This window comes from Peromyscus maniculatus, chromosome 11 (assembly GCF_049852395.1).
Source record: "Peromyscus maniculatus bairdii isolate BWxNUB_F1_BW_parent chromosome 11, HU_Pman_BW_mat_3.1, whole genome shotgun sequence".
In the NCBI taxonomy this organism is placed as follows: domain Eukaryota; kingdom Metazoa; phylum Chordata; class Mammalia; order Rodentia; family Cricetidae; genus Peromyscus; species Peromyscus maniculatus.
The window spans coordinates 19,267,978-19,294,622 of NC_134862.1; the positions used below are offsets into that span (position 1 = coordinate 19,267,978).

Here is a 26,645-nt window from a genome sequence, read left to right on the forward strand (position 1 = left end):
ACAGGGTTTTTCTGTGTAGCTTTGTGCCTTTCCTGGAACTCACTTGGTAGCCCAGGCTGGCCTCGAACTCACAGAGACATGCCTGGCTCTGCCTCCCGAGTGCTGGGATTAAAGGCGTGCACCACCACCACCCGGCTCCTCAATTTCTTTAAGAGAAATTTTCATTTCCTCTTTAAGGGCCTCTATCATCTTCATAAAGTTATTTAATGATTACATTCTTATGTTTCAGCTGCATTGGAATATTCAGGTCTTGCTGCTGTAGGATCACTGGGTTCTGGTGTGATCATATTGTTCTTTCAGTTGTTGAATGTATTCTTACAGTGACATTTACTCATTTGTTCTTACAACTAGTGTGGGTCATGCCTGTGTCTATGTAGTCTGTTCTTCCAACTGGTGTGGTTTGTACCTGTGCCTATGTTGTAGTGTCCTGTGGTTACAGGGGAGGGCTAGCCACAGAGAGAATGTTCAGGTACATGGGGTTGGGGGGTGAAGTGGGTCTTGGACTAACAGAGTCTGGTGGGTGGCAGGGGTGGTGGTGCAGTCTGGAGGCGGGTCTCTTACCCTCTTACCTGCAAGTGGGGACTGCACCAGAGTTGGGGGCAGGGACCAGCTGCCTTGCTAGTACTAGGATAGTGGGGGGGGGGCACTGTGGTGATATTTTATTTGTGCTCTAATAAACAAAGCTTGCTTGGAGATCAGAGGGAAAAGCCAGCCACTATATTAAACACAGAAGTCAGGCAATGGTAGCACACTACTTTAATTCTAGCACTTGGGAGGCAGAAATTCATCCAGATCTCTGTGAGTTCAAGGCCACACAGGGAACAGAGCCAGACATGGTAGTACACACCTTTATTTCAACACTAATTAACCATAAAGTTCTGGAGGTCTGTATAGACAGACAAGAAGTGACAAAGCTAGGCAGAAAGAGGAAGTGATGTAGCTGGGCAGAGAGAAAGTGAGATGGCAGGGACAGAAAAGATATAGGTGTGAGTGTACAGGAAGTGGTTCTCTCTGGAGGCTGAAGGTTGGTGAGGTAAAGTTGGCTGTGGTTTGTCCTACTCCTCTGATCTCTCAGTTTTCACCCCAATCTCTGGATCCAGGTTTTTTTATTAACAAGACCATTTAGCAATTCTTCTTACATGGCACAGGATGTGTGCCTTTGGGTTTAGGATCTGGACTTTGCGGCAGTCCAAGCTGGGAGGCCAGTCACTCACCTGTTTTTTTAACTGATGTGGTTTGTACCTGTTTTATGAAGTTTCTGGGGAGGTCTGGCCATGAGGAGGATGTTTAGGGTCTGTTGAGTTGGGTGGTGGAGTGGTTCTTGGAGGGACAGAGTCCAGGGGGTGGCAGGCATTGTGGAGCAGCCTGGAGCAGGCCTCTCACCTGTTTGCAGGCTGGTGGGGACTTCCCCACATTTTCTTTACCCATTCTTCAGTTAAGGGACATTTCAGTTGTTTCTAGTTTCTGGCTATTAAGAATAAAGCCACTATGAACAAAGTTAAGCATGTGTCTTTGTGATAGGTTAGAATGTCCTTTTATTATATGCACAATAGTGATATAGATAGGTCTTGAGGTAGATTGATTCCCAACTTTATGAGGAACCTACATATTGATTTCTGTAATGTTTGTACAAATTTGTATTCTTAGCAACAATGAAGGAAGATCCCTAGTGTTCCCACTCTCTAAGACTTTTATCATGAGAGCATGTTGGATTTTGTCAAAGGCTGCTTTGGCATCTGATGAGATGATCATTATCTTGATTTGTTTTTTCTTTAATTTTTTAAATATGGTTGATTACTTTGACTGATTTTTGTATATAGAACCATCCCTGAATCTCTGGGATGAAGCCTACTTAGTCAAGATAAATGATCTTTCTGATGTGTTCTTTGATTCAGTTTGCAAATATTTTATTGAGTTTTTGCACCCATATTCATGAGGAAAATTTGTACATAATTTTCTTTATTTATTGAATCTTTGTGTAGTTTGGGTATCAGCATGACTATGGCCTCATAAAATGAAACTGGCAATGTTCCTTCTGTTTCTATTTTGTGGAATAATTTGCAGAGTATTGGCATTAGCTCTCCTTTGAAAATCGATAGAATTCTGTACTAAAACTGTCTGACCCTGGGCTTATTTTAGTTGGGAGAATTTTAATGACTGTTTCTATTTCCTTAGGGGTTATAGATATGTTTAACTTGTTGATCTGGTCTTGATTTAACTTTGGTAAATAGTATATATCAAGAAAATTATCTATTTTTTTTTAGATTTTCTAATTTTGTGGAGTGGAGTATACTTTGTTGAAATATAACCTAATGATTTTTTGGATTTACTCGGATTCTGTTGTTATGTTTCCATTTTAATTTCTGGGTTTTTAATTTGGATATTCACTCTCTGTCTGTAGACAGATTTTTCTTTGGGCCACCAGCTCACAAAAAAATGATACAGAGACTTATTATTAGTTATGAAAGTTTGGCCTTAGCTTAGGCTTGTTCCTAACTAGTTCTTATAACTTAAATTAATCCATGTTTTTATTCTATGGTCTTTTATGTGGCTCAGTTACTTTTACACTCTACAACCCATCTTGCTTCCTGGGTATCTGGCTGGTGACTCTGCTTTCTTCTTCTTTGAGTCTGCTCTGTCCAGAAGTCCTGCCTATACCTCCTGCCTACTATTGACTATTTGACTTTTTATTAAACCAATCACAGTGACACATTTTTACACAGTATAAAGGAATATTCCACAACATTTTTCTTTTAGTTAGTTTGGATAAGGGTTTGCCTATCTTAATGATTTTCTCAAAGATCCAAGTCTTTATTTCACTGATTCTTTGTATTGTTCTCTTTGTTTCTATTTTATTGAGACCAGGCCTCAGTCTAATTATTTCTTGTCATCTAATCCTTTTGGGTGTTATTATGTATTTTTGTTCTAGAGCTTTCAGATGTACAGTTAAGTTACTAGTGTGAGATCTTTCTAATTTTTTTTTTTTATGTAATGACTTAGTGCTGGGAACTTTTCTCTTAGCACCACTTTCTTTCTTTCTTTTTTTTTTTTTAAGATTTATTTATTTATTATTTATACAGTGTTCTGTTTGCATGTATCCCTGCAGGCCAGAAGAGGGAGCCAGATCTCATTACAGATGGTTGTGAGCCATCATGTGGGTGTTGGGAACTGAACTCAGGTCCTCTGGAAGAACAGCCAGTGTTCTTAACCTCTGAGCCATCTCTCCAGCTTGCACCACTTCCATTGTGTTCCATAAGTTTAGGTATGCTGCATATTCATTTGCATTGAATTCTTAAAAGTGCTTAATTTCTATATTGATCCAGTGGTGATTCAGTAGAGAGTTGTTTGGTTTCTATAAGTTCATAGGCTTTCTGTTGTTTCTGCTGTTGTTGAAATCCAACTTTAATTTGTTGTGGTTTGATAGGATGAAGGGGGTTATTTCAATTTTCTTGTATTTATTGAGACTTGTTTTGTGTCTTGAGTATGTGGTCAATTTTGGAGAAAATTCTATCAGGTGTTGAGAAGAGGTTATATCCTTTTGTGTTTAGGTGAAATGTTCTGTAGATGTCTACTAGGTCAATTTGGTTTATAATGACTGTTAACTCCAGTAATTCTTTGTTTAGAATCTGGCTGGAAGGTTATTGGAGTCTTCCACTATCAATGTGTGAGGGTCAAGATGTAATTTAATCTTTGGTAATGTTTCTTTTACAAATGTGGGCATCCTTATATTTGGGGCCTAGATTTTTAAGAATTTATATATTATATTGGTATATTTTTCCTTTGATGAATACAAAGTGTCCTTCCCCATTTCTTTTGATTAATTTGGATTGAAGTCTTTTTTGTTAGATATTGAAATGGCCTCACCAGCTTGTTTCTTAGGTCCATTTGCTTAAAAAATCTTTTCCAAGTCTCTACTCTGAGGGAATTTCATCTTTGATGCCATACTTCTTATATGCAACAGAAGAATGGATCCTGGTTAGGTTTTTTGTTTTGTTTTGGGGTTTTTCTTTCTTTCTTCCTTCCTTCCTTCCTTCCTTCCTTCCTTCCTTCCTTCCTTCCTTCCTTCCTTTCTTTCTTTCTTTCTTTCTTTTTTTTTTTGCATTCATTCTGTTAGTATAGTCTACAAATTTGTTGAAAATATTTTCTGGGCATTTGAGCCGGCATTCTATTGCTATTACTCTTATATTTGGTCTTTTCATAATGTCCCAAATTTCCTGGGTGTTTTATGATAGGAATTGTTAATGTTTTTTTTTTTTGTCCAATAAATACTTTTTATTGAGAGAAATTGACTCCAGTGATATTTCAGACATCAATGATCAATGAATGTTAATTCCTGGTTTTTGGTGGTGGTAGTGGTGTTTTTTGTGATGATGATGATGACGATGATGATGTGTGTGTGTATGTGTGTGTGTGTGTGTGTGTGTGTGTGTGTGTGTGTGTGTGTATGTATGTGTGCTTCCTTCCCTTCTTTTGGTTTTGTTGGTGTGGGATTATTTATTTCCTGTATTTCATGGGTGTAATTAACCTCCTTAGTTTGGAGTTTTCTCTCTAGTACCTTCTGTAGGCTGGATTTGGATTTGTGGGTAAATGTTTTTTAAATTTTTTTTTATGAAATATCTTGTTTTTTTCCATCTTTGGTGAGTGAAAGTTTTGTTCAATATAATAGTCTAGACTGGCATCTGTGGTCTCTAACAGTCTATCAGGTGTCCTTCAAGGCCCTCTGGTTTTTAGAATCTTCATTGGGAAGGTGAGCATAATCTTCATACATCTGCCTTTATATATTACTTGTTTTTTTCCCTTTCAGCTTTTAATACTCTTTCTTTGTACTTTATGTTTAGTATTTTGATCATTATGTGGCAAGGGAACTTCCTTTTCAGGTCCAATCTGTTTGATATTTGGTAAGCTACTTGTACCTTCTTGGGCACCTCATTTTTTAGGTTAGGAAAATTTCCTTCTATGAATTTGTTAAAAATATTTTCCGTAAAAAAAAAAAAAAAAAAAAAAAAAAAAAGCAAAAACCAGTTGGGCAGTGGTGGTGCATGCCTTTAATCCCAGCACTCAGGAGGCAGAGCCAGGTGAATCTCTGTTAGTTCAAGGCCAGCCTGGGCTACCAAGTGAGTTCCAGGAAAGGCGCAAAGCTACATAGAGAAACCCTGTCTTGAAAAATAATTTTTTTTCTGGTCCTTTGAGTGGGATTCTATTTTTATTATTCTTAGGTTATGTCCCAGATTTCCTCAATATTTTATGATAGGATTTTTTTTTTTTAGATTTAACGTTTTCTTTGTTCAGTGTTTCAATTTCTTCTATTGTATATTCAATGGTTAAGATTCTCTCTTCCATTTCTTGGATTCTGTTGGTGATGCTAATGTCTGTAGTTCCTGTTCACTTACCTAGATTTTCCATTTCCAGAATTCCCTCAGTTTATGTATTCTTTTTTATTACTTCTACTTCTATTTTCAGGTCTTGCTTTATTTGTTTCTTTTTACTGTTTTTTCTTGAATCTCTTGGTTTTCTTTAATGAATTTATTCATTTCCTCTTTAAGGATCTCTATCATCTTCATAATGTCAATTTTAAGGTGTTTTCTTGTGATTTGGTTGCATTGGAATATTCAGGACTTGCTGTAGTAGGTGGACTGTGGTGAACATGTGTTGTCCTGGCTGTTGATTATATTCTGATGCTGGTGCCAAGGCATCTGAGTTTGGGGTGGTTATAGGTCTAGGTGCTAATTCATGAGTTTGTCCTTGGTTAAATGGGTGTTTTGTTGCTTAGTTTCTGTTTCTTCTCTGGTAACCTGGCTACTGTGGCCTGTGGTTGTGCAGGGGATCTCTACCCTAGTTTGGAGCTGGGCTTCTGGTGGCCAGCATGATCTCTGGTCAAGCAGCACATTGCTACCTGAGTTAGGGGCCAGAACACAATGAGAAGGAATAGTGGCATTGGGGTAAGATGAGTGATCACCAGAAGAGTCCGGGAGTCCATGAGTGGGTGGTCAACCTGAAGTTCTGTCAGCTGGCATGGTCTCTGGTTGAGCAGGGGCTCTGACAAGATTGATTTTTTTTTTTTAATCCTGGATCATTACTCATCTCCAGAAAACTAAGCTATGCTTATTCCTATGGAAACTCAATAGTATTTCAGATGAGAAGAGGAAGCTTGACACATTATTTCTGCTAGGTTCTTTTGGTTTATAAATAAATAAAGTAAAAAAAAAGTAGTCAAAAGGAGGAGCTGTTACCTTCACTTTAATGGAAGATATTGCGAAGTATTTGGATTCAGGAAAGAATAAAGGCTTGTGGTCTTTTTATTTCAATCAACCATGTAATATCAAAATTCTATGAGTATGTATTGAATAGTTAGTAAAGGACTATTCCTAGGCTTAATTCTAAATGGTTGGCCAGGCAATAGGGTGTGGTATGTGGTACATGTGCCTTTCTTATGCTTAGAACATTATTCTAAATAAACACCATTTCCTTTGGAAGATGACTAAGGGATAGTTATGTTCTAGCAGTTCAAGTTGATATTTCGGTCATTTTCTGGCTGTCAAACTTCTCTCAATGGTGTCCGTATTGCATTGTTACTTACTTTAATCCAATAAAACATAACTCCTCTTTTACCAGAAATTAATTCATGGAAGTACCAACCTGGAAAATAAAAGCATAAAAACTTGTATTCACTCTTTATGTCACACACTATGTGTGATGGCTATTCTTGGTTGCCAGCTCAACTATGTTTGTAATGAACTATGATCTAGAAGTAAAGGGCACACTTGTGATCCAGATCTTGAGCCAAGAAGACAACATGCCTTTAATCCAGACCTTGAGGCGGGAAGGCAAACCTTTAATCTGAGCCACACCTTCTGCTGGAAGGACAATGGAAGAAGAAAAGGGGTGTGTTCCTTCTTTACCTTCTTGCTCTTGCCTTGTAAGCATATCCAATTTTTTCGCTGGCATTGGAGTCTACTTTTTCTGGACTCCAGCATGAACAGATAACCAACTGAGACATCCAGCCTCATGGAACTGAGCAACTACTGGATTCTTAGACTTTTTATTCACAGCAGCCATAGTTGGACTGCAGCCTATAAACCATTCCAATAAACTCCCCACATAGATATTTCTCTATCTATATCTTCATATTCATATATATATATATATTCCTAGATATATAGATAGACATAGATAGAGATAGATAGATAGATAGATAGATAGATAGATAGATAGATAGATGAATTTAGAGAGAGATTCATTCTAAAATAAGTTATATGACTCTAGAGAACCCTGACTAAGACATTACATTATAAGTGGTTTTGCATTTGTGACACTTGATACTAGTTCTGTTCAGGAAAAGATGGAATGCAAAGGTTTTAAACATGTGACTAAACCAGATTTGTATATTATAAAGGTCACTTGTCTTGGATTTTAGGCTGAGACCCATTTCAAAGCAAACTCTATAAACTATGTAAGACCATGATTTTATATTTTAAGACAGAAAGAAGTTGAAAAAGTGGACAGCTATGTACAATCTTAGACTCATACAATAAGGTTGGTTGTTTTGAGATTATATGTGACAAAGCAAGAAGAAATGATGACTTTCAGTTTTTTGTTCAAGACAATTGAACCAACTCAGGCCCTCAGTGAGTGGGTATTTTAAAATTATAATGTGTAACTCCAGTGAAGTGTTTTTCTAAAGAGTATAGTTTCAGATTGCATAATGTTAAGAAGCTGATGGATTTATGGAGCTGGTAATAGCTTTGCTTATTATTGTCATCACACCAATAAATCTCTCAGTGATGAGCAAAAGTCATAAACCCTTTGGGATCTGGGCTCTTTAGACAACTTGATGAAAATAGTAGCCCCTTATCATAGGAAAACCCTATGAACCACAGAACTTAATAACTTCACCAATGCCTTAGACCCTCAGTCAATGGATTCTAAATTAGGATTCCACAGTGAAGTGTGTTAACATTCAATGGAGCTGTATCCCATCCCAAAAAGCAGTCAAATATGAATGAAGCATGGTTATTAAAATAAATACTTGAAAACTGTGAGTGAATTAATATATTCCACTAAATAATTTCATTATATAATCATATAATTTTTAAAATACTGCAAATATCTATATAGGCTTAATTGTTTTACATCTTTCATTTTGTTAAATATTGTTTACAATGAGATTTCAATTTTAGCTTTTTTTTCCATTAAATGAGATTTTCCCACATGCTCCTGTAAAAGTGAGTACCTAATTCTGCTTTCACGCACAATCTGAGCCAGGCTCTACTTCCTAAGGAAAGCAGCTCTGGAAGTCTGTGAGAAGACCCTGCCCTGAGACAGGTGAAGGACAACACAGGGCCGGAAAGAAGTGCTAGCATCCTTGCTAACTGTTTCCCCTGACCGGAGTACAAATGCTAAGGTTAAAATCGCGAGGATTTAACTAGAAAATTCAGTAACTTATTGAGCACATTAAATCCTCTCAACTAATTATTATATAAATAAAACAACTGCGTTTCACTTTCAATATTTCAATTCCAAACAAAACACAGAATTTAAGATAATTTTAAATTGTTCATGAAGAGTAAAAGCAGACTTGGAGCAATAATAAAACATTTGAAATATGGTCTGCTCTGTAGTAAACTGTCCTCTATTTGTCATACAAAGTCAACAATACCAGAGAATGTTCAAATAGAATCAACACAATAAAAGTGTTGGTAATGAGGTCATTAAATAGGTATGCTAGACAGTGAGAATGTGGTTTCTATAGCCAAAAACATTGATGGCAGCTAAGTTCAGTATTCCTCAATCTGCTCACATTTGGGAACTTTAATAATTGAATCAATGTGTTGGAGGAATAACACAGAGTCTCTAAATTATTGCTGTACCCAGCATATACAATGATTTTTCCTTCTTGAATGTATAACAGAATGATGACATGTCACTGTGATTTAATTAGGTAAAAAGAATGTCCAAATCATACCTTTATGAATATCTAGGGGAAAGGATAATGATAATATAGTCATTTTTATTTGCTTTTCTATTTTATGTTCTGTTGGATGATCAATAAGGAGGTTACTATTTATATGTCATTCTGCTACAAAGGAAATTGTTCATCTATAATTACAGGTATATAGCAAAGGATTTTCTTATTGAATTCTCTTTCTCAGTGGGATTGATTTCTTTATTGACTAAAAGAAGTGAAAACTGGCATGCAGACTCTGGCATAAAAGGCATATTTGGCCATATGGTTCTATCATTTGCTATAATCTGGACTCAACCAGAATATTAATAGTTTTTGGCTTCTAAAACAAAGATGAATTTACCAATGGAAAAGTCAGTTACTATTAAAAAATAGTCCTGGAAGTTCATACTGAAATTTGGTTAGATCTTTAACTAGAAAATATGCTAAGGAAATACCAAGCAAGAAATATATATACTTGGGCCTGGGATGGTGGCATGCACCTTTGATCCCAACACTAGAAAAGTAAAAACAGGTGGATCTTTGTGAGTTTCAGGTCATCCAATCTACACAGTAAGTTCCAGGCAAGCCACTACATAGAATTACAGGACAGCCTGGTCTACATAGTGAATGTGAGGCCTACCAAAGCTACATAGTTAGACCTTGTCTCTAAAGGTAGAAACAAAAATTATATATATATATATATATATATATATATATATATATATATATATGCATTTGGCATAGTTAATTATTGGTATTCATGTTTAAGATGATTCATATTTTCATATTTAGTGGAAAGACCTAGTTATAGCATCATTCCTTCTGTTTTTGCTCTACATATCAGAAATGAAAACAATGAATGACACTCTAGGGTACTGGTTGAATGGACACAGAAGGTCTGGTCATTCTTTGATGAAGAGGTTGCCAAGGTATATGTATGTATGTATGTATGTATGAATTATATATGTATGTAAAGAAGTTTTTTTTTTTTTTTTTTTTTTGGTTTTTCAAGACAGGGTTTCTCTGCATAGCTTTGCGCCTTTCCTGGAGCTCACTTGGTAGCCCAGGTTGGCCTCGAACTCACAGAGATCCGCCTGGCTCTGCCTCCCGAGTGCTGGGATTAAAGGCGTGCGCCACCACTGCCCGGCTGTAATGAAGTCTTAATAAAGGGTTAATTTTATGACTCTGAGATAGGTAACATACCACTTTAGAGGTAGAGTGGTAAGGTTCAAGTATACAGTACTTTTAAACATCTGGCAAACACACTATTACATTACTTTTATATCATGCAGAGCTGTAAGAGACCATGTGCTTTAGGATAATTAGATCCTAGGATATACAAGGCACATATTAGCATATATAAATATAGATATTTATGCTAAATAAAGAAATAAATATGTATAATTTTTATAAGCCAGAGGAAGGACATCACTTTATGCAATACAGACTCTGAAAGAACAGCATCTTCAGACCGATGGAAGTCAGCTCTTCTCTTGTCCTGACATTAGAGTGAATACTTATCTGCTTTTTACTCCACAGTTTCCCAAGATGGGTGAAGATCGGCCTATTTGTAATCATGTGAATTCACTCCTGCATTTTGACAGGCATACTTTGAGTTATTTGAGGTGATGAGGGTAATGATTTAGCAGTGACATTTCACTGTCTGTTAAAGGAAAAGATGACACTGCTGTCACATGATTCAGACATGATAAAGGTGCAGCCTTTTGAAGGCTGTGACAGAAAAGGTCTCATAATAAATTCAAAAGCCAGTACTGGTGCACTATGTTTGACCATATATTAGAGGTACTAGTTTGTTACAACGAAGATATGTCATTGCCTTTGTGTAGTTTTGAGATACTTCAGTCTGCAATGTCATATTTTCATCATCCTGACAGTTATTAGCAAATATTGAAAGCTCATTTGGTTTTTTATTCAAATGAAGTTATGGTATATGAATTTCAGTTTAAAAAATCATTTTTTTCAGAAGGATTAAAGCCAATTATTGGTGAAATTATTAAGGCCACTCCACGTAGTTAAAAGGAAGATTTATTTAGTGGGTGACTTACAAATGAAGGAATAGGTAGATTGCGAGGGTCTGGGGAAGGTGTATCGCAGTCCAGCAGTGTTCTCTGGAGCTCTGTTCAGTCAACCTCCACTGTCCAGGGTCCAGGAACAGAGAGAGAGCTTGCCCATCCAGGTCTCGGGTCTCCAGATGCCTCCCTTGGCCCCACCTCATAGGCGTGACAGTTGCCAGTCTCAATGGGGGTTGGAACTTCCAGATCCAAGCTGGAATGGCTACCCACTACAGCCAATTGTGACAAACTATGTCTCTTTTTAATTGTTTTACTTTGTGAAAATTAAAACTACAGCAAATTTTCTTTTTTTTTCCTTTGACAGTTTTTTTTTTATTATTTTATTTTATTTTACAATACCATTCAGTTCTACATATCAGCCACGGGTTCCCCTATTCTCCCCCCTCCCATGCCCTCCCCTTACCCCCAGCCTACCCCCCCCCATTCCCACCTCCTCCAGAGCAAATCCTCCCCCGAGGACTGTAATCAACCTGGTAGACTCAGTCCAGGCAGGTCCAGTCCCTTCCTCCCAGACTGAGCCAAGTGTCCCTGCATAAGCTCCAGGTTTCAAACAGCCAACTCATGCAATCAGCACAGGACTTGGTCCCACTGCCTAGTTGCCTCCCAAACTGATCAAGCCAATCAACTGTCTCACCTATTCAGAGGACCTGATCCAGCTGGGGGCCCCTCAGCCTTTGGTTCATAGTTCATGTGTTTCCATTAATTTGGCGATTTTTTTTTAAATAATTGAGTAGAACCAAAATTTATTATAAGCCACAGTCGTCCTAGGGACCTCCATACTATATATATAGCTTCTATGGTTCTATGGGCTGTGGTCTGATTGTTCTTTATTTTATATCTAAAATCCACTTATGAGTGAGTACATACCATGACTGTCTTTCTGGGTTTGGGTTACCTCACTCAGGAGCAAATTTTCACAAGAGAGTTGGTTCAGTGTAGTAAAATGGGAGAAAAAAAAATGATACTGACCCAAAGAAAATGCATTGTTTCTTGAGTTGTATAAAGAGATGAACCAATTTTCCCAACAATTATTCAGGTTGATTTAAACCCTTACTCTAAAAATACTCAATAATATAACTGATTCTTATTAAATTAAAAAGAATGACTATCAGTAAACAGAGGATTCAGTCTTTCTGAAAATCTGCTTCTTGTTAAAGTTAATTCTGGGGCCAAAGGCTCGTTTTAAAATCAGTACACAACCATATTCCTCTCAAAAGCACTTCTATTGTAAAGCAAAGAATATATTATGATCCAGTCATTCCCAACACCCTGGCCCTATAGACCCTGATGATATAAAGTACACAGAATACATGCCTACCTGATATTTAGAAAGCATTCCATATATTTGAACCTCACAACAACAACAGAGTAGTAGCTGGTCTACTCTGGAGCCAGATAATCCTCTCTTAAGCATTCATAAGTCTTCTCAACTCCATTCACTAGTTCCTTCCATGACCTAGACTTTTACAAATAAAAGTATCATGGAATAAACATCTTGTGTTACTATGTTTTTGTATCTATTGATAACCGGTGGTTTTATTTTTTATATTTTCTTCTTATAAAAAATAGATTGTTTTTCTCATATAATATATCCTGGTAATGGTCTCCCCTACCTCTGCTCCTCCAAGTTCCACTCCACTACTACTCCTATTGGATCTATTCCCTTTCTGTCTCTCATTAGAAAAGAGCATGCCTCTAAGAGATAATAATAAAATATAATAAGATTTAAAAAAACTGTCACATCTAAGTTGGACAAGACAAACCAACAGGGAAAAGAGCCCAAGAGAAGTCAGAGACCTACTCATTTACCCACTCAGGAATCCTATAAAAACTGGAATCATATATAAACCAAGGACCCGGTGCAGACCTATGCAGGCCTGTGCATGTTGCTTCAGTCTCTGAGTTCAGATGAGCTCTGCTTAGTTGATTTAGAGGGCTTTGTTTTCTTGGTGTCCTCCATGCACTGCAGCTCTTACACTATGCCTCCTCTTCCACAGGCTCCCTGAGCTCTAATGGGAAGGATTTGATGGCGACCTCTCATGTACTCTCTCTCTTTTTCTCTCCTCTCTCCTCTCTCTCTGTCTCTCTGTCTCTCTGTCTGTCTCTCTGTCTGTCTCTCTCTGTCTCTCTGTCTCTGTCTCTCTCTGTCTCACTCTGTCTCTCTCTGTCTCTGTCTCTCTCTCTGTCTCTCTCTCTCTCTCTCTGTCCCTGCATAATGTCTGGCTGTAAATCTTTGTATTTGTTATCATATGCAGCAGGATGAAGCTTCTCTGATGAGAGCTGACTAAGGCACTTATCAAAGAATAAAGCAGAGTATTATTAGGAGTCATTTTATTGCCACTTGTTTTTGTTTTGTTTTGTTTGTTTTTGAAGAACAGAAGTACTTGGTTTTACTGTACTCTAAGTTCCTGAACTATCTAGTCTCTGGTTCTTGGTCACCCAAGTAGTGCTGGGTATGGATTCCATTTTGTGGATTAGGCCTTAAGGCAAATCAATTATGGGTTAGTTACTCCCATAAGCTTTGTGCCACCATTACCCTAGCATATTTTGCATGCAAGACACCATTGTAGATTAAAGGGCTTGTAGCTGATTTTGTGTTCACATTTGTCCTTTGGCAACTTAGAGACTACCTTCCTGTACCAAAGACAATGACATGTATGGATGAAGGCTCTCTTCTCCATGTTTAATGAACTGTGTGGGTGAGGTATTCAGCAATGGGGCCTTGCTGTCAGTTTGTGGAGAGCAACCTACAGTCTTGGCAACAGCCTGGGTTGTTTGAGGAGTCACATGGAATCCCTTTGTCCAACAACTCAATTAAATCTCAGTATTAGAAGCATTTTTAATGACAAGAGATGGTCAATTGGGACTCTATCTCCCCCATTTTTAGCAATTTAATTTAGATCATTGTAGTGAGTACATACTCCGGTTACGGGGGAGGAATAATCATTTCTTGATTCAGACTTGGTATAACACTCATTTATTCACACAGAAGATTACAAGCAATATTCATCCTGTCTTCCAAATGGAAGCAGGAGTACCTCTCCAGGTATACAGGTCTGGACTCTCCACGTTTGTTCCTCTGGATCTTGGGTCAGCCTTCCTCAGGTCAGCCATGTCTGCACTGGGGACAGGATCTCACGTCTCTGGCAGAGGAGAGTCATCTCACAAGAGGGCCTGACGAGCTCTGTTGGTGGGATCTGAGGCTTCATCTTTTATATTCTTTCCTGGCTGGGTTTCTAGTCTTATCCCTACTTCCACACATAGCTTATAGCTTATCACTATTCCATTTGTGGTTTACTTACATCATTCTATTGCTTATCACTCCTGACCAGGGTTGTTCACCCTAGGCCTTACATGTGTTCCTTACAATCATCTTTATATGTATAGATATTTTAGCAGATTTCCACTGTATTAGGTTTTCATACTACCTCTCAAATGGCCCTTCATTTTAGTTGTCTCTCCTTATATTCCCTTCCTCAACGTCCTCTTCCCTCTCCCTTTCCATTTTACCCTCCCCATCCCAGCTCCCTCCCATCCATCCATCCATCCATAACTTTCTATTCTATTTCCCTTTCCTAAGGAGATCTATCTGTTCACTCTAGTCTCTCACCCTGTACCTACCCCTGTGCTGCTAAGGTCTGTAGCTTGGTTGTCATTGACTTAAGCCAATAGCCACATATAAGCGAATATATAATATACTCGTCTTTCTGGGTCTGGGAGACCTCACATAAGATGATTTTATTCTAGTTCCATCCATTTGCCTGCAAATTTCATGATGTCATTTTTTTTTTTTAAACAACTGAGTATTACTCCATTATGTGAATGTACCACATTCTGTTTATCCATTCTTCTGTTGAGGGACATCTAACTTTTTTCCAGTTTCTGGCTATTATAAGTAAAGTAGCAATGAGCAAGTGCCTTATTACCCAAGTGTTAATATTATTATTAAAGAGTTCATAATTACTAAGTTTAATATTACTATAGTTAGACCGAATATGAATTATATAGAAAAAGTAAGTTAACTTTTAAAAACCAATCTGTAGAGGTCACAATGGATAAGGAAGACAGATGGACATTGTGAGCTGCATAGGCATTCTAGGTTATTTCAACATTAGTAGAAAACAAAGTCAAGGAAGTTACAGTTTCTACTGTGAATGTTCTCCAAATACTGATATGTTAAAGCTTAGTTCTTGGTGTGGAACTAAGTAGTAGAGTCATTTAAAAAGCTAGGCCTAGCTGGGCGGTGGTGGTACATGTCTTTAATCCCAGCACTTGGGAGGCACAAGTAGACAGATCTCTTGAGTTCAAGGACAGCCTGGTCTACAGAGTGAATTCCAGGACATCCAGGGCTATACAGAGAGAAACCCTGTCTCAACCAACTCCCCCAGCCCCTAAAAAGAAAAGCATGGCCTGTTGGGAGCTCTTAAGGCCCTTAGAAGCTTGCCTGAAGAGAACTGTGCAGCCCTGTCCTTCCCTATCCTCTTTGATCTTGACCAAGAAGTGAGTGACTAGTCCTCATCACACTTCTGCCATGGTGTGCTGCCTTGTCACAAGCTAGGAACAAGAAACCAGAGAATCTTGGTCTGAGACTTCCAACCTCTGAGTCAAGTCAAACCTTTGTTTTTATAAGATGAGTTTTCTCGGGTATTTGTTATAGTCATGGCAAGCAGATCAACATGCTGCCCAATAAAATGTCACACAGTTTTACCTTTCTAAATTTGTTCATTTTAAATATTATATTTCCTTTGTCCTCTTTACTATTCAACTTCTACTGCCTTATTAATATTTGTTAAGTTGTATAAGTCTTGGCAAGTCAGGAGGGAAATGAAAGAAATATAGAAGTAGAAACCAGAGAAAAGAGAAATGGGGTAGAGAAGAAGAGAAAGAACAAGAGAAGGGAGGATGATATTGATGCCATTTAACTGCTGAACTAAAAGCTATTAATTCTTTGTATAAAGGCATTACAATAGATAATCAGTCTACAGAAATGCTCTACTCAGACTCAAATTTCTCCTTAGATTTTTATGAAATGGGGAATGGATCCTGGCATTCTCCACAGTGCTTTACAGTCACAGTTTTATTATTGAATTATCACCAAAGGTGAAAGAGGGCATAGAATGAGACTTGTACAGCTGTGGTCCCTGGAAACTGTGGTCTCTGAAAATCAGTTCCATCATAGTAACAAACATTTAAAAGGTAAACTTTCCTTTTTTATGAGAACATACAAGTCCAGACATTGAAGATAACTTGCTTCATTGTTACGCCATATGTGGCAGTGATGCAGTTTAAAACTATACATTTTATCTGCCTGTGAACAACTATCTGCTTGTGCCCTTCACTTCTTAATTCTCAGTAATGCCAAATTCTGCATTCACTTTGTGGTTTGTGAGTGGCATCATGTGCTTCAAAACGAGACAGGACCCAAGCTCGGCAAAAGAGCAAATGGTAAGAATCTTTTGGTCAAAACTTCAGCCAGGTTTTCAAGACCAGAAAAAAAATAGTCCTAATCTCCTCTCTACCTTCAAAAATCTTGAAAAGAGAAAGGAATCAAAAATATTCCCCGATTCTGCTTGGAGAGTTCCAATCTGTATCTTCTATATTTCTTCATTATTGAATTACTGTGGTCTGTACATCCACCATTTAAATTAGATGAGTCTCTCTCTCTCTCTCTCTCTCTCTCTCTCTCTCTCTCTCTCTCTCTCTCTCTCTCTCTCACACACACACACACACACACACACACACACACTCACACAATTTGTGTGTATATGTGTGTATATGTATATTCTACAGACAAGCAAAAATCAGAGTCAATAGTTTAACCAAACTTTTTAATTAACTATGTGTGGAAGGAAGTTAGGTATCTATAAGAGCTTTGTGTGTGAGCACATAGAGATGCTAGTCAACATTGTGAATCTTCCTCAGTCATTATCTACATTTTTTAAGACATGATCTCTCTTTGTACTGGAAGCTCACAGACTCAGCTAAGCTGCTGTGTCTGTCTACAAGGATCTACCTGTCTCTTCCTCCCCAGAATTTAGGTATTAGAGAAGCACCCTGTGGTGACTAGCTATTTTCTATTTTTAGTATGGGTGCTGAGGATGCAAACTCAGGTCCTGGCAGTCAACTTTTATTTTGTTTTACATTGCATTGTACTTACCATTTTTGGGTTTCTGACATTGTTCTATTTTCAGATTACTGCTCCATCTTCCTGGAGAGCCTCTTTTGTCTCCCTTTATGATTCCATCAATGTAATTTGTTTTTCCTTCAGGGGATAAAGTCAGATTTCCTTCTCCATTGAAATGCTTTCCTTGGGTCTTTATAGTATCAATGAGCATACATCTTCCAGTAATCAATATAATTCTGTTTCTTCATCTTTAATGATATTATGGGAATTTTTAAGTAAAATAAATTAAAAAAAGATCTGAACAGGTTGATCTCTTTTGATTTGAAATTTACTTTCAGGCCAATATGATCTTAGGAAGGCCTTAAAATATAGAGTTCGCTTGTCAGTTAAGACCTTTGTTGGGTCAAATGCAAGTCCCTACTCACTTGTGGCTGCCAATGCATGGCTTAAATCCTACTCTTGTAAACAATGTTCTAAGCAGACAGTTCTGCAGGGTTGCAGAGTTACTGCATTCCCTTCCAGCACAGCAGCTGGCTGAGAAGTTTTCTCTGAATACAACAGACACAGTAAATAAAACATTTCTGTCAACTAAGAATCTGTCATGGCTACTTTACATCAATAAGGCTAAGGTGCTTCCATTTTAATTTTAATAAGCGCTCCTGCTTTCCCTCCTTAACCTCCAAATGTAGACACACATACATCATTTTATACAGTTCTTCAATGGAGCAGTAAGGACTGTGATGTCTTTTTCCAGCTGGTGTCTTCATGGATTAACTGCCTGTCCCAAATGTCTTCGTGAAAAGGTTAATATGCCCTGTTCCATCATTATGTCTACAGGTGGACTTTTGTCCCTGTTACATAAACACTCTATTTGTTTAACTCAGTAACTTCAAATATGTAAGCTTGTATTTCTGCCTCACATAAGAAAATTTGGGGTGACTGCTAAGGTTTTCTCATTTTATATACATACATATATATATATATACATATATATATATATAATATACTAAGTATAGCTAATTTTTGAAGCAGGAAGATTGCAAGTTACAGACCCACCTGGGCAATTTAGAGACCCTTTCTAAGATTTTAAAGGTAAATTTAAAAAGTGTAGAGATATAGCTCAATGGTCGAATACTTCTCTGGCATGTGAAAGGCTGTAAGTTCAATCCTCATTTCCCAAAAAGAAAGCAAAATAAATGCTTCATACCCCTTGTACACACACACACACACACACACACACACACACACACACACACACACACACACACACACACACCATCGATAAAAATCCCCTGCATATGTTTGCTTCTCTCTCCTGAGGTCTTCCTTGCAGGGCTCCTCAGCCATGCCTTCGTCTTCAGTCTGTCTGCCCTGGTTATGCTTTGGTCTTGTTCTGCTTCAGAGGTTCCATAACTTTCCCTTACACCTTTAGTTGCCCCTTTGTTGACCTTCCTCTCTGTAATCAAGTCTTCCTTTTCTCACAGTGTTTCTTTTCTAGTGTATCCTCTACTGACTGGCTTTAGGTGTGTACTGAAATTATAGGTCTTGATTTTTCAGGCTGAAATTGGCCTTTTCTATCTCTCCCTCCACAGCTCACTGAAAAGGAACACTCTCTCACTGATTCTTGTTCAACCCCAATACTTTGTGTGTAAACTCAGTTCTTTTGTTTATTTGTCTCTGTCCTAGAAATGTTGCAGTGTTTGACTGCCTATGTGCTGGTCTAGACCTTGCCACACACCTAACCTGGCTAGGTCTCAATCCTCCTGACTGAGTGGGAATGTCATCATGCTCAGTGAAAGTTCTCTTTCTAGACCTCTGAGTAACTGAAATTTCATGATAATATTAAATATTGGCCGTTTTCTCTCATGTGTCAAGCTTGTCTTTTGAGACTTATGTTCTGCACATTTGTAAACTATTTCTATAAGAAATCTTCTCCGTATTTTTACTGTTTATCTATAATCCATTTAGTAAAACCTTGAAGCACCAAATCTCTATTCTACGTTTATCTCCCATCTCCTCCCCTATAAGCTTTTGTATTATTTTGTTGACCTTGGTATTCCACTATTTACTTCTTTTTAAATTTTAGGAATTTTTATTACTTCTAAAATCAGTTTATCATCTAATCTTGCGGGCCACAAGAATATATCATTGAGATTCAGCTGTGTATTAAAGCTGAACTTTGACCAGCAAAGGGTCTATCAAAAGGCAAAGTCGTTATTATGAATATTTGGTATTACCCAGCCTTTAATATTCCACCTGTCTTCTGCTATGAAATCCTTGCCTGCCCAGACATATTTATTGGTAAACAGTTCAGCTCCCCAGACCTGCTGAACTACTAAGTTACTAACTGCCCTGCTGAGTTTAGGAGACGCATAGCTTTGTTTCCTATGCTAATGAAGCTCAGAACGTTCCATCGCCTTGAGGAGGCCTAGTGGTTCTCCAGAGCACATTGCCTAAAAAGAAAAGAGGTTTTTACATATCAAGGGAAGAAATAAAACCACATTCTGGAGGAGGCAGGGAACCACTTGCCCAGGGAAAGAAAAGGCAGGCATCTTCTGTAGACAGGGACAGAACAGCATGGCAGGAGAGAAGAGAGGACGACAGAGGTTCCCAGAGAGTAAGCAGATCTCTGAGTAGAGTTTTCTGAGTGCCAGGAGTAGAGAGTAGCAGAGATGGAGAAAGAGGATACAGAGGATGAAGATGAGGCTGGAAGCATAGGAGTTAGTCATCACTTGGGCTATGAGCTAGGGAGCTGGATGGAACTGCAGTTATGGAGACAGGATTTCATCCCAGAGAAATAAAGTAGATGGATAAAGAGCTTGTCATGTCTAGAGTTATTCTTGCCTTGAATGCCTGGTGGAACTATAGCTGAATTGATAGAATTTTGTCTTAGAGAAATAAAGTTAACAGGCATTAAGAACAGTGTACATAGATTTTTTTTTCCCCTAATTTCCCCCACCGGATGTAGCAAAGCCCCCTTGGGCCCTGCGGAATCAATAATCTAAATGCATACATTTTATAATATTTTCATTTTTCTTTTCTAGATTAGCATTTTTACTTATCAAATTTAGAATACCCCTCAAAGATCATTTTAGATGTTTGCTTTATTCCCTACAATGTCTCTGCTTCTCATACTCATGATCTTTTTCTCACAGGGACAAGACTTCCTTCAGAAGTGCTATGATCTTGGACATCCGTTGTACCTAACCTGAAGCACTAATGAGGTAAGTGGACTCTGAAGGAGTGGGGGACGTCTCCCCTGCACTGACACCAAAGCCCCTCTCCCCACTGGAGGCTTGCTTTTTAAATGTTTAACAGATCCCTCAGCGTCTCCACCTCTGCTGGATTGGACTATGTGACTAGCTATGAATATCCTGCAAATACATTATACAGCTACCACATTAGCTAATGCTTAGGCTGCAGGGGTCGGCAGGGCACGACAACTGACCTCATCAATGAATCCTTCCTGTGTTCTGCAAATTGTCTACTATTTCTCAATAAGATTTCCATATTTGAAGAAAGCTTTGAAACCTGCTCTATCTGTAGCTCTTATCCTCCCTGAGATTCTGCTGGTCCTGCAGACTAGCAGCTTTGGAACCTTTTCTGGCACCATGATGAAATCTCTGCACCTGAGCAGCTGAGCATCCAGAAATGATACTGTACGGAAGCACTGGGTGATTTGGACGACTGCAAGGTTGTGTGACAATATTCACAATACAGATCTTAACAGTAACACCAAGGTGCCAAGTTAAAATGGGTGGGTTAGAGGGAAAGAAGTGAACTATGTTTTACCCTTGAAAAAAGTTCATGTGGTCTAGAGTCTGCTTCTTATGCCCCCCAGTGAAAACAGTAAAATGTAAGAACTTCTACCTAACTACTAATCCAGTTTATATCAAGTAAAAGCATAATAATATGGAAAATTATCATACTTTCCTAAGTAAGTAGGTATGATTAGCAGCCACGAGAGAGAGCAGAACACTACTGCTATGGAAGTAAAGTGTCAAGAGAAATTTTTATAAGATATGGTTGAATATTCACTAAGTAGAATACTACACACTCCACATATGATATGCATCAAATTCTATTTTTAACTTATCACTTTAGAAACAATGTTTAGAAAATAAAACTTCCAGATGTAAAGAAATTAAGAAATTTACAAAGCATGTATATTAAAAATTTTGTATAAAATATATCAATAGGGTTGATGAAATAATTCAGTAGGTTAAGGTGCTTGCTATCAAGTTTGATGACTTGAGTTCAGTCCTCAGTCCATGAATTATGAAAATAGAGAATTGAATTCTTAAAATTGTCCTTTGACCTTCATACACCATGTCTTATCTCATACACACACACACATACACACACACATACACACACACGTGGATGCATGCACACATGCACTCACGCACACACATGCACACACGTGCACACATGCATGCACATACACGTGCTCACACATGCACACACACATACATGCACACAACATGAGCCAACAGACCCCTAAACACACAAAGTAAAAAAAAATTCATGTGTACAATTAAAACTGATAAATATCATTGTATAAAAATTACTACTTGATACATCTTATAAAAGAGATTTACAACTTTAGGGTGTGTAAAAGCGTACATAATAGACTGAAAATACATGTGTCAATGGACTACCACGAGAGGGATGCTGTCCTCATGTGCTTTTCTGTTATTATGATAAAGCACTGACTATGATAAAAGCAACTTGAGGCAGGAAAGGTTTATTGTAGCTTATGAGTTATCACCCATCATTGAAAGAAGGTAAGGCAGGAACCTGGAGGCAGGAACTGAATCAGAGGCCATGGAGAGGTGCTGCTTCCTGGCTTGTTCTCGGTGGCCTGCTCAGCCTGCTTTCTCACATGCCCCAGGAACCTGCCCAGGTATGATACCATTCACAGTGGCCTGCCCCTCATACATCAATTAACAATCAAGAAAATAACCCCAAATACCAATAGGCCAACTGCTCATAGAAACAGTTCCTCAATTGAGATTCCCTCTTCCTAGATGTCTAGGTTTGGGTCAAATTGAATAAAACTACCAACATAGATGGCTTTGTCCAGGGACATACCACAAAAGTTTAATTTGTATGAACTGGTTTTTCAAAGAACTAGAAAAACGGAAACGCCAAACAAGAGAAAAACAGAATAAGACAAAAACAAACAAACAAACAAACAAACAAACAAACCTCAAAGCATAGCGGCACTGGAGGGAAGAATGCTGAAAATAAACACAGGCGCCCCAGGAGGACCAGGGTGGAGATCTCTGGGAAATCCAGAACCGAACTGCCACCAGAAACAGGGGTGGCAGTGAAGGGTAGCAAGATAGAGCCCGATTCTCCAGCCTCACCATGAGGGATTCTCTTAGCAGAAATGTCAGAGGTCAATCAGCAAAGAAAGAAGATGAGAGTGAAAGCCGTCAGAGGCCAGCCTCAGACTGGTGCAGGGGACATGCTTCGAGATACACAGGAAAGACCCCGCAAAGCAAGGTTGTGGCTGTGGTTACTTGACTAGATTATGGAGGCTTAATCCCTGCTGTATTTTCCCACTTTTATGATTATAGATTTCTTTCACAATCAATAATAAATAAAGTTATAAAATTGAATCAAATCATTCTAGAGAATATTTAGCATTTTATGGAATCTGAATGATTACAACAGAGTCTCATATTTGCCATAAACTTTATTTTCTACCCTAAAACTGCAAAGATGAGTCTTTTAGTTAACTGTAGACTTGACTCTAGGCAGTGAAGATATTAGGGCTTCAGGCATCCCTACTTAATTATGTTATATGCAATGTTGTTTTAAAATGCTCCAGCATGGCTTGGCACCCACTGCTCCCTGTCCTGCCAGCTGGAAAGACAACCATCCTAGACTGAGCCAGAGAAAGCTGAAAGCATGAGCAATGGCATCACATGGGCAGCTCACTCCGTAGCCAAATGCTTTTCACAGCTTAACCAAAGATGTCAGGCAGAGCCAATGGACTGAGGGCCAATGAGATTGTGAATAATGTCTTCTGAATTTTAAAAGCAGTAATAATTGTTCTAAGGATAAAATGTTTATTAAATGAGGTCAGAGTATTTTAAAATTTAACATGTTGGGGATGCAACCACAAAAATAGAATCTGTGTGTGTATGTGTGTGTATGTGTGTGTGTGTGTATGTGTTATGTGTGTGTGTATGTGTGTGTGTATGTGTGTGTGTGTGTGTGTGTGTGTGTGTGTGTGTGTGTGTGTACTCATTCAGTACTCCCTATCTTCTCTTCATCATTATTCTCAGCAATGTAGTAACAATCTACATTCCCTTCTATAGATATAGCATTATTATGTGTCCACTAACCTCATGTTCCTTTTGTTTTGAAAACGAAGTAAAAATTGAAGTATGCCGATATGGACCAAAACAATACCTCAAGAGTAACATTCTGATAGCTTGTAACAGTGCTTGTGGCGGGAGGCACTGAGGCCAGACAAGCTTCACCTGACAGGGGATTGAACACCAGACTTCTCTAACTTCACTTATGTTTCTTTGCATAGTGGAAAGTCTTTTTTTATGTACTCAAGGTCAGATGTTGCTGCATCTCTCATCTAGTGGCATTATAACTTTCCATTTGCCTAGTGTCTAGTCTTATTCCCTCATTGACCCGTGTCAACAGAGGCGGTGTTGTTGAGGTGATAGTCAGGGAGCCAAGCATATCATTTGTGGAACATAGTAGGACTTCAGAAGCTCAGAAACTCATGGAATCAGATGATGAACAAAAATTAAATTGTGCCTTCTTTTAAACAGTGGGCAATGCCAGCTTCCGTGGTATTTCCAAGCAAACCTGTTCTCTCACATGGATGCCACCAGTAATCCTGAAGTAGAGAACAAAAGTAAAAGCCACTTGGCAAGTTATCAGCCAGTAATAGAGATGCTATTTCCCAAAGATTATGTACATAGATGACAAGTTTTTTAATTTTTAAATTAAAAATGTTTTATTTTGATGAGCCATGCAGACCCAGTGCAGAGAAGCTTGCTATTGACTAATGGAGGCATGTAAGCCTGGGCAATATGGTCAAATAAATACACTCCAGGACTACTCCAGGAGAAGCTTCATGTATGGAGGGCAAACTCCTGAGAACAGGAGCCAGGATTATGAGAGGTTCCCCACTTGTCTTCCCTATCATAAGCTCAATTTTCTCTAGGGAGAGCAATTGAATACACAACAAAACAAAAAATTTCCAGGATAGGAAAAAAGCCCTGTAATCTTTGTCAGACTTCTTAGTGAAAACTGCTAGCTAGAAATGCCATCACAAAGCCAGGAGGCCACTCTTGCCCCTCAAAAATGTTTGAGACTCACTAAGCAGTTACTTCATAATTCCCAGGGAAGATAGCATTTTACCAACTTGTAAAAGCCAAAATGCCCCATTACTAATTTCTAAATAAGCTACATAGTACTAAGTGCATTTCTCTGACCCAGCTGCCTTTGTGGGTGTCTCTTTCTTGCAGAAATAGGGAAAGCTGTGATAGCTGAGACAGATATCTGCTAAAGACACAATGGCCCTTGCTCTCAAGCATGATGATCTGAATTGAGTCCTGAGGACCCGGATTGTGGGAGAGAATCAATTTCTGCAAATTGTCCTCTGGCCTCCACATGAAAGCAATGATACACATACACACACACACACACACACACACACACACACACACACACACACACACACACACACAAGCAATTGATCAATCAATCAATAACTAAAGTAATAAAAATAAAGACTACTGAGGTCACAAGAGATGCATTTTAAGACATTGATATAAATGTCAGAAAGGGGATTAACTGTGCCCATTTCTGCTAACTCTGCTGTAAGGAAGTTGCCCTTGTCCTCGGATTCCTTGAGCTCAGCTTATTGGTATCCAGCTACTTCAGCCACCAGCTTCAGCCACTGGGATGAAACTCTGATGGGACAGAAAAGAGGCTCCTAACATAGTTACCTACTCTACAGAAAGATGTCTAGAGTCATGTGGTCAGTCTTTTGCTTCTAGTTACAATTGTGAAAGAGACCAGTGAAGCATGGGAATAGCTCAAAAGAGCAGATACCAATTCTCTCACCTCTGCTAACAAGACATGTATGATTTATCCATTACTGTAGCAAAAGAACCCGGACTTGCTTAAAACCACCCAGATTTGTGTCCTCTCTGAGGACCAGTCCAGATGTGGCTTACTTGGTTTCTCTGCTTCAGAGTCTTAGCTACATCTAATGTCTCATCTCCAGGATCAACTGGGGAAGAATCCTCTTCTAAACCTACAATATTGGAAAAACCCAGTTCCCATGAATTATTGGATTCAGGGCCTCCATGCTTAGTTGGGTTTTAGTTTGTTTCTGCCTATGGTTTGGGCACATGATCCTCCCACCATGTGACAATGTATACTGTGGAAGTTAGTCCCATTAAATCCAGAAAATCTACAATGGAAAGAGAAGTTATGATCTTCTGTGACATCTCATCATCTTCTCTGTAGTCAATTATTTATGAGCAACTCATAGGCACAATCCATGTTCAAGGGGAAAGGATCCCATAAGGGCAGGCATACCAGCTGCCTAGGAGCTAGGACTCATTGACAGCCACAGGAGAAGGAGAAGGAAGTCTGAGGCATTAGTCAAAGGAAGGGAGAAAAAGTCAAATTTCCAATCTTATTACTATATCTAATAAATGGATGTTCTTAAATAGGTTTGCATGAGGAGTGCTTCACTAAATTGATCAATTTAGGTAAAGAGGACTGGCTACCACTTCCATTCTATATTAGTCATGTCTTCCTGGGATACTCCCAATGGCTTAGGACCATGGAAATTTACTCCATTTTTCAAAAGCAAATAGACTCAATGGAATGTCAGACTCTTTGCAACAAGGGTGTTTGCTAAGAAAAATACAAAGTAAATTTTGGAATTCTTTGTGCTTTGCTCTTCTTCCATAAGAGAAATAGTATTTCCTCCTTCTGCATTATGTTTTATTTTCTTTCTGGAAACCATCTGTTACAGTGATCATTCATTTTCATCGGGCTGTTTGTATCCTGTCATCCTAATTGTCCATCATAATTACATATTGGCAAGACATTTGACACTCAAACAATGGTCAGGATGTCAAATGAAACTAGTCAATGTGTAGACTGAGGCAACTGTCTTCATTGGATCCCCACTCATGCAGATGCATCACCAGGGGCTGGTGGGATTGCTCAGTGGGTAAGAGTGCTGCAGCCCAAACATGAGGACCCGAGTCTCAGTCTCCAGCACTCGTAGAAAAGCTGAATGTAGAGCTGTGTGTGCATGCACATATGTGCATATGATGCACACACACACACACACACACACACACACACACACACACACATACACCAAAAACAAAGAATTGCCACAGCCAAATGAAGATAATTAGGAAATTATGAGGAGCTTAAGGAGCCATAAAGATTTCTAGTTCATTGAAAATCTTTGAAT

The 26,645-nt window shown here is 38.5% G+C and overlaps 1 long non-coding RNA gene across 3 annotated transcripts; it reads left to right on the forward strand.

The window, feature by feature from the left end:
- Positions 1 to 502: 502 nt before the first annotated feature.
- Positions 503 to 20,481, forward strand: LOC121821107 (uncharacterized). 3 transcript variants are annotated; one of them, XR_013043184.1, is made up of 3 exons: positions 7,288 to 7,629; positions 9,789 to 9,873; positions 20,317 to 20,481. It is a non-coding gene; the product is annotated as an uncharacterized LOC121821107 (long non-coding RNA). The 3 variants fall into 3 exon arrangements; XR_013043185.1 differs by having other exon boundaries at positions 7,288 to 7,625; XR_006061787.2 differs by lacking the exons at positions 7,288 to 7,629; positions 9,789 to 9,873 and adding an exon at positions 503 to 1,033.
- The last annotated feature ends 6,164 nt before the right edge of the window (positions 20,482 to 26,645 follow it).